The sequence below is a fragment of the Lampris incognitus genome, chromosome 15 (assembly GCF_029633865.1).
Source record: "Lampris incognitus isolate fLamInc1 chromosome 15, fLamInc1.hap2, whole genome shotgun sequence".
In the NCBI taxonomy this organism is placed as follows: domain Eukaryota; kingdom Metazoa; phylum Chordata; class Actinopteri; order Lampriformes; family Lampridae; genus Lampris; species Lampris incognitus.
The window spans coordinates 19129092-19141906 of NC_079225.1; the positions used below are offsets into that span (position 1 = coordinate 19129092).

The 12815-nt window shown below is 45.1% G+C and overlaps 3 non-coding genes and 1 pseudogene across 3 annotated transcripts; all 4 read left to right on the forward strand.

The window, feature by feature from the left end:
• Positions 1-4102: 4102 nt before the first annotated feature.
• Positions 4103-4221, forward strand: LOC130125847 (5S ribosomal RNA). The gene has a single exon (XR_008811682.1). It is a non-coding gene; the product is annotated as a 5S ribosomal RNA (ribosomal RNA).
• A 610-nt stretch (positions 4222-4831) lies between these two features.
• LOC130125848 (5S ribosomal RNA) lies at positions 4832-4950 on the forward strand. Its single transcript, XR_008811683.1, has one exon. It is a non-coding gene; the product is annotated as a 5S ribosomal RNA (ribosomal RNA).
• Positions 4951-5226: 276 nt separating this feature from the next.
• Positions 5227-5335, forward strand: LOC130125651 (5S ribosomal RNA; annotated as a pseudogene).
• A 6900-nt stretch (positions 5336-12235) lies between these two features.
• On the forward strand, positions 12236-12354 carry LOC130125645 (5S ribosomal RNA). The gene has a single exon (XR_008811516.1). It is a non-coding gene; the product is annotated as a 5S ribosomal RNA (ribosomal RNA).
• Positions 12355-12815: the final 461 nt, after the last annotated feature.

Genomic DNA, 12815 nt, shown 5'->3' on the forward strand with positions numbered 1-12815 from the left:
TTTGCGAAAAGATTGAACTTTAAAACTAGAGAAAAAGAAAGATCATTAAGAAATACAATTGCTAAATTAAATGCACAACCGGTTGTCAATGTTGAAAGGCTTGTGAATATTCAAAATGAAATAAATGAAATTGAAAGGATAAAATGTGAAGGTGCTATAGTGAGGAGCCGTGCTCAATATGCAGTAGAAGGGGAGAAAAGTACAGCTTTTTTCCTCAACTTGGAAAAAAGGAAACAAAATCAGTGTTATTTGCAAGAAATCAAAAATAAAGAAGGTAAAGTAGTGACCAATTTCGTAGACATTCTGGAAACAGTACAAACTTTTTATAGTGACTTGTTTAAAACTGAGAGTTCAGACATACAAGCTACAAATGACATATTGGAAGAGATGACTGCTAAATTAAATGATGAGGATAAATCAGCGTGTGAACAGGAAATAACTGAGGAAGATATAGAGTGTGCAATAAATCAAATGATGTCAAATAAAAGCCCAGGTAGTGATGGGTTGACGGCAAACTTCTATAAAGCTTTCTGCAACACGCTCAAACCAACACTACTGAAATTGTATAAAACAATGGAAAAAGAACAGAAGGTACCGGAGTCAATGACTCTAGGCTTGATCACTTTAATTTTTAAGAAAGGGGAGAAGAATAAACTAACAAATTATAGGCCCATTACTCTGTTGAACAATGACTACAAAATACTAATGAAAATATTGGCAAACAGAGTCAAACAAATATTACATACAATAATAGAAGCCACCCAGGCTTATAGTGTGCCAGGGAGAGAAGTCACTGACACAGTACGCACCATAAGAGATGTGGTGGAGTATTTAAAAGAGACAGATCAAGCAGGTGTCCTTCTGGCCATTGACTTCAATAAAGCCTTTGACCGAGTAGAGCATCAATTTATGTTTAATGTACTGGAGAAGGTAGGTTTTGGAGACAGATTTCTAACTTGGGTAAAATTATTATATAGCAAAGCTACAGGTAAGGTCAAATGCAACGGTGCAACCACTGATGCGTTTCCTCTGGAAAGGTCGGTCAGACAAGGCTGTCCACTATCCTCAATCCTGTACACAATAATAGCAGAGCCACTAGGAATTCTATTAAAACAAGACAAGGGTATTAGAGGTATTGAGTTACCAGGGGGAGGATCCTGTGTCGTCCAGCAATTTGCTGATGACACCACCCTAACAGTAAAGGACATGGCAAGCATAGAGAGAGCAATGGCAGTAATAAACATGTACGGTCGAGCCTCTGGCTCCCGCATAAATGTAGGTAAGTCAGAAATCATGTTCATTAACATGGCTGAGCCTCAGCAGGAGACCACACCTTTTAAAATACAAAGCAAGCATATAAAAATTCTAGGTACCTACATCGGTAAAGATGTAGTGGCAGCTCGTGATCTGTCATGGACGGAAATTATTAGTAAAATAGAAAAATGTCTAAATTATTGGAAACTGAGAGACCTAAAACTCAAAGGTAGAGTAGTGGTTCTAAACAACTTAATATTGTCAAAACTAAACTATACATTAGCAGTTATAGAACTACCCTTATGGGTATTAAACAGAATAAATGAAATTATAACCAATTTTTTGTGGAGGGCAAAAGTAAGTAAAATAGCACGAAAAACATTAATAAGTAGGTACAGAGAGGGAGGACTTCAATTAGTAGATATAGAAAGCAAAAAAAGGGCGTTCAGGATCAAAACTGTGCAAAAATATCTGTGTGACTCCACAGCCCACGGCTGGAAAAGCCTGATGGCTTACTTCATAAACAAGGTATTTCACATAGGCGATTTTGTGCTGCTGATGCAACTAAAGCGACCGATGATGGCGGGGCTTCCAGGTTTCTATAGAGAAGTCCTGTCCGCTCACGCGGAATTTCTAAAGCATATAGACTATGCATGTGACTCGGTAAACGTCATCAGAGAAATGCCAATCTTTCTAAATAAGAAAATTCAAAAGACAGGTAAGCTTCTATGTAATAATGACATGTTAACAGCAGGTTTGGTCCAGTTGAAGGACGTCATGTATGAACTGATGCCGGGTTTTCTCCCCCCCCAAGCCATATATGACAGTATAAAGGAGATAAACTATGAGGCCAAAATTACGGAGACAACAAGCTATTATAACGACTTAAAGGAAAGCATCCCAAAAGAATGGCGGACAACCATAGAGCGGAGAGTGGTACAGAACAGAGAGGGGAAGCTCCCAGCCATGTTGGTGGAGCAAGGAGGAGAGTGGAGGAGTATACACAGGTTGACAAGCAAACAGATCTATGGAAAGTTTCTGGCACAGGCGTCGCAACGTCCGACCTCTCTGCCGTTCTGGGGCAAAGTTATGCCCAATTTGAATGTGGGACAAATCTGGGGACAATGGAGGGTGAGAGGGAACAGCATTGAGGCAGAAGACAACGACTACAAAATCCGACACAACAAAGTGTTCACTAACGTTATTCTGCACCAATTTGACAAGGGGGTCGGCAGGGAGTGCGACGTCTGTGGCCTGCTGCCTGAAACACTATTGCACATGTACCGCCACTGCTCGGAGCTGGCGAGCTTCTTTGAAACCCTGAAAAAGTGCTTAGTCAACAAACTGGGATTAATTTGGGACAGCGGGGATTCGTGGGATGTATTCTTTGTGTTTGGAGTGTGGGAGAAGAGCAGGGTGAAGAACGCAGCGCTGTGCAAATTCCTCTTAAGTCACGCCCGGTGGGCCGTCAAATCACGTCGGAACATTGCGCACTTTGAACGCAGAATCATCCCGGTTTGGAACATTTTCAAAAACATGGTCAAAAAACAAACACATTACAGACTGACGCACGGCGATGCGGACTTCACCCGGCTCTTCATCAGAGACAGCCATCTCCTCTCCCTCAACAGGAGGGGGGAGATTGTGTGGAACTGGTGAGGGAGGGAGGGAGGGGAGGAAAAAGTCTGAAATGATGTGAACGGAAAATGATGATTATTGGAAGTGTAAATATAAACAGAGTTAAAGACGCGTTACGGTTTTCTTTGAACTTTCTCTGTTATGTTTTATTGAAGTTAAGGGGAGGATGGGATCATTCTGTTTAATGTGGAATGTGTGTCATTTAAAATCTCAAAGTGGTGTTTTAATGTCACCTTCTTTTAAAAACACAGTCTAAGGTTTGTTCAAAAGGGCTGATTTGTTTCATTTTCTGTTCTGATTCCAAAGCGCTGATTTAAGTTGATGATTTGGAAAGCATGGCTTTATTTTATGTATAAAGAGAGACGGATACTATCTTGTGTAAGCGAAACAAAGTGTAAAACAAATGTAACAATGTGGAATTGATGGACAATACATGCAATCAAAAATGTATTTTTGTTCCCAAAAATATATTTTCATAATAAAAGACAAAAAAAAAAAAAAAATAACGCCCGATCTCGTCCGATCTCGGAAGCCAAGCAGGGTCGGGCCTGGTTAGTACTTGGATGGGAGACCGCCTGGGAATACCAGGTGCTGTAAGCCTTTTATCCCCCCGCCCCAACTATGATCCACAAAGCAAACGTATAGGAAAAGCCAGACATACATTTTGGTCAAAGATCACTACAAGCTACTCAATGGCCACCTCTTATGTTTTAGTCTTATTCTGTCACAGTCTCTCGCCCTTGACATCAAAGCGATCGCCCTTGACACCTGCTGACCCCCCCCCCCTTCACCGCGGTACACCAGTTGGCCATCAAAGGAATCGCCGCTCTCCCTTGACATCAAAGCGATCGCCATCACCCTTAAAAAGCCTCCACTGTGAACCAGTCTGCGCTGGAACGTCGCCTTTCATGGACTTCTGCCTGCCCGCCTGCCTACCAGCCACTGACCGAACTCCTACTCTACCCCTGAGATCGGTTACTTCCATAAAGATTGATTTCTTCCCTTACCTGGTTGTCCCGTCTGCTTTTGGGTTCTTTCCTGATACGTGACATATTCTTACACTTAACACTTGACTCTTTCCACAGCAAACGCAATAAGATGTCACGTAGCTGGTCATAAACGCAGAAACTGGTGAAATAAGCTGATAGCAGAAAGAAGAAGCGCGGAGGCCGAATTATATATAAAAGAGCGGCACGGTGCCGGCTCAACGGCTTACGGCCATACCACTCTGATAACGCCCGATCTCGTCCGATCTCGGAAGCCAAGCAGGGTCGGGCCTGGTTAGTACTTGGATGGGAGACCGCCTGGGAATACCAGGTGCTGTAAGCCTTTTATCCCCCCGCCCCAACTATAATCCACAAAGCAAACGTATAGGAAAAGCCAGACATACATTTTGGTCAAAGATCACTACAAGCTACTCAATGGCCACCTCTTATGTTTTAGTCTTATTCTGTCACAGTCTCTCGCCCTTGACATCAAAGCGATCGCCCTTGACACCTGCTGACCCCCCCCCCTTCATCGCGGTACACCAGTTGGCCATCAAAGGAATCGCCGCTCTCCCTTGACATCAAAGCGATCGCCATCACCCTTAAAAAGCCTCCACTGTGAACCAGTCTGCGCTGGAACGTCGCCTTTCATGGACTTCTGCCTGCCCGCCTGCCTACCAGCCACTGAGCGAACTCCTGCTCTACCCCTGAGATCGGTTACTTCCATAAAGACTTGATTTCTTCCCTTACCTGGTTGTCCCGTCTGCTTTTGGGTTCTTTCCTGACACGTGACATATTCTTACACTTAACACTTGACTCTTTCCACAGCAAACGCAATAAGATGTCACGTAGCTGGTCATAAACGCAGAAACTGGTGAAATAAGCTGATAGCAGAAAGAAGAAGCGCGGAGGCCGAATTATATATAAAAGAGCGGCACGGTGCCGGCTCAACGGCTTACGGCCATACCACTCTGATAACGCCCGATCTCGTCCGATCTCGGAAGCCAAGCAGGGTCGGGCCTGGTTAGTACTTGGATGGGAGACCGCCTGGGAATACCAGGTGCTGTAAGCCTTTTATCCCCCCGCCCCAACTATAATCCACAAAGCAAACGTATAGGAAAAACCAGACATACATTTTGGTCAAAGATCACTACAAGCTACTCAATGGCCACCTCTTATGTTTTAGTCTTATTCTTAAACTTAACACTTGACTCTTTCCACAGCAAACGCAATAAGATGTCACGTAGCTGGTCATAAACGCAGAAACTGGTGAAATAAGCTGATCGCAGAAAGAAGAAGCGCGGAGGCCGAATTATATATAAAAGAGCGGCACGGTGCCGGCTCAATGGCTTACGGCCATACCACTCTGATAACGCCCGATCTCGGAAGCCAAGCAGGGTCGGGCCTGGTTAGTACTTGGATGGGAGACCGCCTGGGAATACCAGGTGCTGTAAGCCTTTTATCCCCCCGCCCCAACTATGATCCACAAAGCAAACGTATAGGAAAAACCAGACATACATTTTGGTCAAAGATCACTACAAGCTACTCAATGGCCACCTCTTATGTTTTAGTCTTATTCTGTCACAGTCTCTCGCCCTTGACATCAAAGCGATCGCCCTTGACACCTGCTGACCCCCCCCCCTTCACCGCGGTACACCAGTTGGCCATCAAAGGAATCGCCGCTCTCCGTTGACATCAAAGCGATCGCCATCACCCTTAAAAAGCCTCCACTGTGAACCAGTCTGCGCTGGAACGTCGCCTTTCATGGACTTCTGCCTGCCCGCCTGCCTACCAGCCACTGAGCGAACTCCTGCTCTACCCCTGAGATCGGTTACTTCCATAAAGACTTGATTTCTTCCCTTACCTGGTTGTCCCGTCTGCTTTTGGGTTCTTTCCTGACACGTGACATATTCTTACACTTAACACTTGACTCTTTCCACAGCAAACGCAATAAGATGTCACGTAGCTGGTCATAAACGCAGAAACTGGTGAAATAAGCTGATAGCAGAAAGAAGAAGCGCGGAGGCCGAATTATATATAAAAGAGCGGCACGGTGCCGGCTCAACGGCTTACGGCCATACCACTCTGATAACTTCCGGGTTGGCGTGGTGGCGGCGGAGCGGACGAAAAAGACATTAAATCGACGGGGAAACGAGAGCAGTCTCTGAAAATCACGTTTCTAACTCCCCCCCAGCAGCTTTCTGCTGCACGGGGGAAACTTTTGTGGCTTTAGAAGCACGAAAATGGCACAGACGGCAAGGACACTCGGACCGGACAAGACTTACGACGACGGGCAGACGGACAAACAAAATGGAGGTATAGCGGCGGAAACAAAGAAGCCCCAGCAGGACGCGAATCCGACTGAGGCAGAAAGCGTGATGGAGAAGGGGGAGAGAGGAGAATTTGTGGTGGTGGAGAGTCGAGCGGAGAAACGAAAAGAGAGACGAGGTGGAGGGGCCACAGCAATGGGGTTGGTGAAAGAGACGGCGGTCGCAGCGGAAGCGGCGGGGAGGGAGGGGGAAGGGAGAGAGATGGATAGAGACCTGGTGGTTAATGTGGACGTGGAGGGAGAAGACAAAATCTCCATGATGGAGCTTCTGCGTGCGGTTGACAACACGTGTGGGAGAGTATTGGGCTGCAGGTCGAAAAGCGACAAGCGATGGGAGCTCACGATGAGTAACCCGAAAGGGAAAACAAGACTGCTGGACGGCTTCAAGATTAGAAACTCCAGAGTGGTGGCATCGGAAGTTACGAGGGACACCAGGATCGTCTCCTTTTTGAACCTTCCCCTGTATGTCACAGACAATCAAATTGTTACTAAACTGAAGCAGTGGGGCGTGGAGCCGGTGTCTCCTATCAAGCGGAGGAAGTGGGCCGGGACGGACGTTTTTGACGGGACGAGATTCCTCAAAGTCCGTTTCAATGAAAATGTCTCCTCTTTACCTTACAGCACCAAATTTGAGACGCTGGAAGGGATTGAATACTTCAGAGTGCTGCACGATAATCAATCTAAAGTTTGCAGGCTGTGCCTCCAGCCCGGACACATCCTACGGGAGTGCCCGGAGTTCAAGTGCTTCAAGTGCGGGGAGATCGGACACTACGCACGAGAATGCGCAGCCATGCCTGGAGCAGATCCCAAAGAGGAGACAGAGAGGGACACCGGCGAGGGAGTGGAGGACGGGGCAGAAGAGACGGAGACAGGAAATCATCCTGATGGCATTGCGACTGATGGCGAAGCAGAGGGGCCCCAGTCAGCTGCACGCCATGAGATGGAGGAGGAGAGCGAGGTCGAGGAGGAAGAGGAGGAGGAGGAGAAAAGAGGAAGCGGCGGTTTGACTGCGGCCTCTGAGAGGGTGGGGAGGATGCCGACGAGCGTCTCCACTCTGGCGCACGGGTCGCTGAGGGGTCAGGCTGTAACAACATCAGGGGACAGGAGCCGCAGCAACCAGAGGGAGGGCAGTTCGGCCAGCCTTGCGTCCTTGCCTTGCGGGCAGCCGGGGCAGAGAGGGCCTCTACACGGGCAGGGGAGTGAGAGACGACAGCCGAACCCTAAGGCTTCGGAATGGGATGGAGTTAGTAAGGGGAGGGAAGAGGGAACAAGCAGAAAGGGCAAGACTAAGAGGGGTAAATAATAATGGACTGAAAAGGGTGTGCATCATGTTTTTTGTTTGGGGATTATTTTTCTCTGTCTTTCCCACTCACCATGGTCAAAATAGCATCATTCAACGTACGTGGACTACGTGACATGGACAAGTTCACTAAAGTCGTAAAAATGTGTGATGCAGAAATAATCTGTCTCCAAGAAACCCACTGGGACACTGACTGTGAAACTCAGTGCAAGAAAAGGTGGCCTGGATCCTACTTTTCAAGCCATGGGACTCAGCGGGCACGAGGAGTAAGCATCATGGTGAGTAGCCACATTGAGGCTGATGCCACTCTAATAGACAAAGACATTGGGGGGAGGTGGGTTAAAGTGGGCTTTGTTTTTGAAGACACTGTCTACAAATTACTGAACATTTATGCGCCCAACCACGAGGGGGACAGGTCTTCTTTCTTTCGAGAATTGAATATCATAGCTAAAGACTGTGACATCATAGTTGGGGATTTCAATGTCAAGATGAGCAGGCTTGACATTAGCGATAACGGTAGCTATAAACACGACTGTTCTAGAGCGGCCCTGAATCTGTTTATGGCCAAGAATAATTTCTGTGATTTATGGAGAACCAGAAATCCCATAACACGAGAGTACTCGAGAGTACAGCCACAAATGGACACTGTACGGCAAAGTCGGATTGATTTTTGTTTAGTCAAGAAACCGCAGATCGACCTTTTCGATACTGTGCGCTATTGTTTAAATTTCATTAGTGATCATGCCATCCTGCGTGTGGGAATGGGGGGTAAAAGGAGGGGGAGGGGGGGAGGCGTGTGGCACCTTAATGCTAGCCTGCTGAACAGAAGGGATTATGTTGAATGCATCTCTAAAGTGATCTCATTTGAATGTTCACAGCCTGAGTTTGGGGGAAATATCATAGAGGGGTGGGAGAAATTAAAAGTGAGAATTAAACAAAAAAGTATTCAGTTTGCGAAAAGATTGAACTTTAAAACTAGAGAAAAAGAAAGATCATTAAGAAATACAATTGCTAAATTAAATGCACAACCGGTTGTCAATGTTGAAAGGCTTGTGAATATTCAAAATGAAATAAATGAAATTGAAAGGATAAAATGTGAAGGTGCTATAGTGAGGAGCCGTGCTCAATATGCAGTAGAAGGGGAGAAAAGTACAGCTTTTTTCCTCAACTTGGAAAAAAGGAAACAAAATCAGTGTTATTTGCAAGAAATCAAAAATAAAGAAGGTAAAGTAGTGACCAATTTCGTAGACATTCTGGAAACAGTACAAACTTTTTATAGTGACTTGTTTAAAACTGAGAGTTCAGACATACAAGCTACAAATGACATATTGGAAGAGATGACTGCTAAATTAAATGATGAGGATAAATCAGCGTGTGAACAGGAAATAACTGAGGAAGATATAGAGTGTGCAATAAATCAAATGATGTCAAATAAAAGCCCAGGTAGTGATGGGTTGACGGCAAACTTCTATAAAGCTTTCTGCAACACGCTCAAACCAACACTACTGAAATTGTATAAAACAATGGAAAAAGAACAGAAGGTACCGGAGTCAATGACTCTAGGCTTGATCACTTTAATTTTTAAGAAAGGGGAGAAGGATGACCTAACAAATTATAGGCCCATTACTCTGTTGAACAATGACTACAAAATACTAATGAAAATATTGGCAAACAGAGTCAAACAAATATTACATACAATAATAGAAGCCACCCAGGCTTATAGTGTGCCAGGGAGAGAAGTCACTGACACAGTACGCACCATAAGAGATGTGGTGGAGTATTTAAAAGAGACAGATCAAGCAGGTGTCCTTCTGGCCATTGACTTCAATAAAGCCTTTGACCGAGTAGAGCATCAATTTATGTTTAAGGTACTGGAGAAGGTAGGTTTTGGAGACAGATTTCTAACTTGGGTAAAATTATTATATAGCAAAGCTACAGGTAAGGTCAAATGCAACGGTGCAACCACTGATGCGTTTCCTCTGGAAAGGTCGGTCAGACAAGGCTGTCCACTATCCTCAATCCTGTACACAATAATAGCAGAGCCACTAGGAATTCTATTAAAACAAGACAAGGGTATTAGAGGTATTGAGTTACCAGGGGGAGGATCCTGTGTCGTCCAGCAATTTGCTGATGACACCACCCTAACAGTAAAGGACATGGCAAGCATAGAGAGAGCAATGGCAGTAATAAACATGTACGGTCGAGCCTCTGGCTCCCGCATAAATGTAGGTAAGTCAGAAATCATGTTCATTAACATGGCTGAGCCTCAGCAGGAGACCACACCTTTTAAAATACAAAGCAAGCATATAAAAATTCTAGGTACCTACATCGGTAAAGATGTAGTGGCAGCTCGTGATCTGTCATGGACGGAAATTATTAGTAAAATAGAAAAATGTCTAAATTATTGGAAACTGAGAGACCTAAAACTCAAAGGTAGAGTAGTGGTTCTAAACAACTTAATATTGTCAAAACTAAACTATACATTAGCAGTTATAGAACTACCCTTATGGGTATTAAACAGAATAAATGAAATTATAACCAATTTTTTGTGGAGGGCAAAAGTAAGTAAAATAGCACGAAAAACATTAATAAGTAAGTACAGAGAGGGAGGACTTCAATTAGTAGATATAGAAAGCAAAAAAAGGGCGTTCAGGATCAAAACTGTGCAAAAATATCTGTGTGACTCCACAGCCCACGGCTGGAAAAGCCTGATGGCTTACTTCATAAACAAGGTATTTCACATAGGCGATTTTGTGCTGCTGATGCAACTAAAGCGACCGATGATGGCGGGGCTTCCAGGTTTCTATAGAGAAGTCCTGTCCGCTCACGCGGAATTTCTAAAGCATATAGACTATGCATGTGACTCGGTAAACGTCATCAGAGAAATGCCAATCTTTCTAAATAAGAAAATTCAAAAGACAGGTAAGCTTCTATGTAATAATGACATGTTAACAGCAGGTTTGGTCCAGTTGAAGGACGTCATGTATGAACTGATGCCGGGTTTTCTCCCCCCCCAAGCCATATATGACAGTATAAAGGAGATAAACTATGAGGCCAAAATTACGGAGACAACAAGCTATTATAACGACTTAAAGGAAAGCATCCCAAAAGAATGGCGGACAACCATAGAGCGGAGAGTGGTACAGAACAGAGAGGGGGAGCTCCCAGCCATGTTGGTGGAGCAAGGAGGAGAGTGGAGGAGTATACACAGATTGACAAGCAAACAGATCTATGGAAAGTTTCTGGCACAGGCGTCGCAACGTCCGACCTCTCTGCCGTTCTGGGGCAAAGTTATGCCCAATTTGAATGTGGGACAAATCTGGGGACAATGGAGGGTGAGAGGGAACAGCATTGAGGCAGAAGACAACGACTACAAAATCCGACACAACAAAGTGTTCACTAACGTTATTCTGCACCAATTTGACAAGGGGGTCGGCAGGGAGTGCGACGTCTGTGGCCTGCTGCCTGAAACACTATTGCACATGTACCGCCACTGCTCGGAGCTGGCGAGCTTCTTTGAAACCCTGAAAAAGTGCTTAGTCAACAAACTGGGATTAATTTGGGACAGCGGGGATTCGTGGGATGTATTCTTTGTGTTTGGAGTGTGGGAGAAGAGCAGGGTGAAGAACGCAGCGCTGTGCAAATTGCTCTTAAGTCACGCCCGGTGGGCCGTCAAATCACGTCGGAACATTGCGCACTTTGAACGCAGAATCATCCCGGTTTGGAACATTTTCAAAAACATGGTCAAAAAACAAACACATTACAGACTGACGCACGGCGATGCGGACTTCACCCGGCTCTTCATCAGAGACAGCCATCTCCTCTCCCTCAACAGGAGGGGGGAGATTGTGTGGAACTGGTGAGGGAGGGAGGGAGGGAGGGAGGGAGGGAGGGGAGGGAAAAAGTCTGAAATGATGTGAACGGAAAATGATGATTATTGGAAGTGTAAATATAAACAAAGTTAAAGACGCGTTACGGTTTTCTTTTAACTTTCTCTGTTATGTTTTATTGAAGTTAAGGGGAGGATGGGATCATTCTGTTTAATGTGGAATGTGTGTCATTTAAAATCTCAAAGTGGTGTTTTAATGTCACTTTCTTTTAAAAACACAGTCTAAGGTTTGTTCAAAAGGGCTGATTTGTTTCATTTTCTGTTCTGATTCCAAAGCGCTGATTTAAGTTGATGATTTGGAAAGCATGGCTTTATTTTATGTATAAAGAGAGACGGATACTATCTTGTGTAAGCGAAACAAAGTGTAAAACAAATGTAACAATGTGGAATTGATGGACAATACATGCAATCAAAAATGTATTTTTGTTCCCAAAAATATATTTTCATAATAAAAGACAAAAAAAAATAACGCCCGATCTCGTCCGATCTCGGAAGCCAAGCAGGGTCGGGCCTGGTTAGTACTTGGATGGGAGACCGCCTGGGAATACCAGGTGCTGTAAGCCTTTTATCCCCCCGCCCCAACTATAATCCACAAAGCAAACGTATAGGAAAAACCAGACATACATTTTGGTCAAAGATCACTACAAGCTACTCAATGGCCACCTCTTATGTTTTAGTCTTATTCTTAAACTTAACACTTGACTCTTTCCACAGCAAACGCAATAAGATGTCACGTAGCTGGTCATAAACGCAGAAACTGGTGAAATAAGCTGATCGCAGAAAGAAGAAGCGCGGAGGCCGAATTATATATAAAAGAGCGGCACGGTGCCGGCTCAACGGCTTACGGCCATACCACTCCGATAACGCCCGATCTCGTCCAATCTCGGAAGCCAAGCAGGGTCGGGCCTGGTTAGTACTTGGATGGGAGACCGCCTGGGAATACCAGGTGCTGTAAGCCTTTTATCCCCCCGCCCCAACTATAATCCACAAAGCAAACGTATAGGAAAAACCAGACATACATTTTGGTCAAAGATCACTACAAGCTACTCAATGGCCACCTCTTATGTTTTAGTCTTATTCTGTCACAGTCTCTCGCCCTTGACATCAAAGCGATCGCCCTTGACACCTGCTGACCCCCCCCCTTCACCGCGGTACACCAGTTGGCCATCAAAGGAATCGCCGCTCTCCCTTGACATCAAAGCGATCGCCATCACCCTTAAAAAGCCTCCACTGTGAACCAGTCTGCGCTGGAACGTCGCCTTTCATGGACTTCTGCCTGCCCGCCTGCCTACCAGCCACTGAGCGAACTCCTGCTCTACCCCTGAGATCGGTTACTTCCATAAAGACTTGATTTCTTCCCTTACCTGGTTGTCCCGTCTGCTTTTGGGTTCTTTCCTGACACGTGACATATTCTTACAC